Raw genomic sequence first — 1,933 nt, 5'->3', positions numbered from 1 at the left:
GCAAAGGGAATAAGTAGGTGGTTACCTGCCTTTGGTGCGGGTGGGCAGTCTTTAGCCACTGCCTAGACTATGAAAAACACAATCTGGTTTATCACATCTCCCTCCAAATTCATTTCCATCAGGTTGGTTACTTGTTCTAGGTGTGTGACTTAACCTCCCAGTCTCATGGGATAGACAGACTTGTAAACAAATGCAGTAATAAAACAGGCCCAGGGCTATAATCTATTTCCATATTGAGTGTGATGAGACTACAAAAGAGGGAATAACCAATTCATCCTACCTTGTTCCACAGGGTTCCATGAGGAGATGACATCTGAGTTCATCTTTGGAAGATGAATATGTATGGGATCCTGAGAGATAGAGGATGTGAAAAGGGACTCCCAGGAGAGGGGAAGCACAAGTACAAAGGCACAAAGGGCATATCTGAGGAGCAGCGGGGCTGCAGTGGTGGAAATGAAGCTTTGTAGAAAGGTAAAGTTTGGAAAGGGTCCTGTAAACCCTGTTAATAACTTTATCTAGACAGCCATTGCAGGACACTGAGCTCCACAGAGACAGCACCAGGGCAAGTGAGAGCCAAACAGGTACTAGGTAACTCTGAGCCTCGCTGAGGAAAAATAATTAAACACGGGCAAGGAGAGCCTAAGAAACTGAGAGGCAAAATGTCGTCATATGCATCCTTTGCGCAAACTTGCTGGGAGAAGCACAAGAAGAAGCACCCAAATGCTTCAGTCAGCTTCTTGGAGTTTTCTATGGACTATGTCTACAAGGAGAAAGGAAAATTTGAAGACATGGTGAAGGTGGACAAGGCCCATTGTAAAAGAGACATGAAAACCTGTATCTCTTATAAAGCGGAAACAAAAAAGAAGTTCAAGGATCCCAATGTACCCAAGAGGCTTCCTTTGGCCTTTTTCTTATTTTGTTCTGAGTTTCACTCAAAAAATCAAAGGAGAACACCTGGGTCTATCCATTGGTGGTGTTGCAAAGAACCTGGGAGAGATGTGGAATAACACTGCAGCAGATGACAAGCGAGCAGCCTTATAAAAGAAGGCTGAAGGGAAAATATAGAAAGGATATTGCTGTCTACTGAGCTAAAGAAAAGCTGATGTAGAGAAAAAGAGAGTCATCAAGGCTGAAAAAAGCAAGAAAAAGAAGGAAGATGAGAAAGATGAAAAGGGGGAGGAGGAGAAAGATGAAGAAGATGATGATGAATAAGTTGGTTCTTTCTAAGTTTTTTTTTCTTGTCTTGTCTGTAAAGCATTTAACACCCCTGTACACAACTCACTCCTTTTTAAGAAAAAATTGAAATGTAAGGCTGTGTAAGATTTGTTTTAAAACCATACAGTGTCTTTTTCTGTATAGTTATGCTGCTGAATGTGTCTCTAGCTAACCCTGTCCTGGTGGTATTTTCAATGGCTGCTAACCTTGCGTGATACAGCGTTGGGAAGTAAATTGGCATGGAAATTTTTTTTTTTTTTTTTTGGTACGCGGGCCTCGCACTGTTGTGGCCTCTCCCATTGCGGAGCACAGGCTCCGGACGCGCAGGCTCAGTGGCCATGGCTCACGGGCCCAGCCGCTCCGCGGCATGCGGAATCCTCCCGGACCGGGGCACGAACCCGTGTCCCCTGCATCGGCAGGCAGACTCTCAACCACTGCGCCACCAGGGAAGCCCATGGCATGGAAATTTAAAGTAGGTTCTTGCTGGTACACAATACAAATGAGTCATGTATGGGGATAGTTTTTTCATCTTCAGTTGTCTCTGATGCAGCTTATATACGAAGTAATTGTTGTTCTGTTAACCGAATACCACTCTGTAATTGCAAAAAAAAAATAAAAAAAGTTGCAGCAATTTTGTTGACAATCTGAATGCCTCTAAGTAAATACAGTTTTTTAAAATTAGTATTGTCCTTTTCCTAGGTCTGAAACTTTTCTTATT

The 1,933-nt window shown here is 43.0% G+C and overlaps 1 pseudogene across 1 annotated transcript; it reads left to right on the top strand.

The window, feature by feature from the left end:
• The first annotated feature begins 644 nt into the window (after positions 1 to 644).
• On the top strand, positions 645 to 1,212 carry LOC309838359 (high mobility group protein B1-like; annotated as a pseudogene). The gene has a single exon. The product of its transcript is annotated as a high mobility group protein B1-like (transcript).
• Positions 1,213 to 1,933: the final 721 nt, after the last annotated feature.

The sequence above is a fragment of the Grampus griseus genome (genome assembly GCF_964374135.1).
Source record: "Grampus griseus genome assembly, chromosome: 20".
Lineage (NCBI taxonomy): Eukaryota > Metazoa > Chordata > Mammalia > Artiodactyla > Delphinidae > Grampus > Grampus griseus.
The sequence above is the reverse complement of the archived record's forward strand: the minus strand, read 5'-3'. Positions and strand labels throughout refer to the sequence as shown.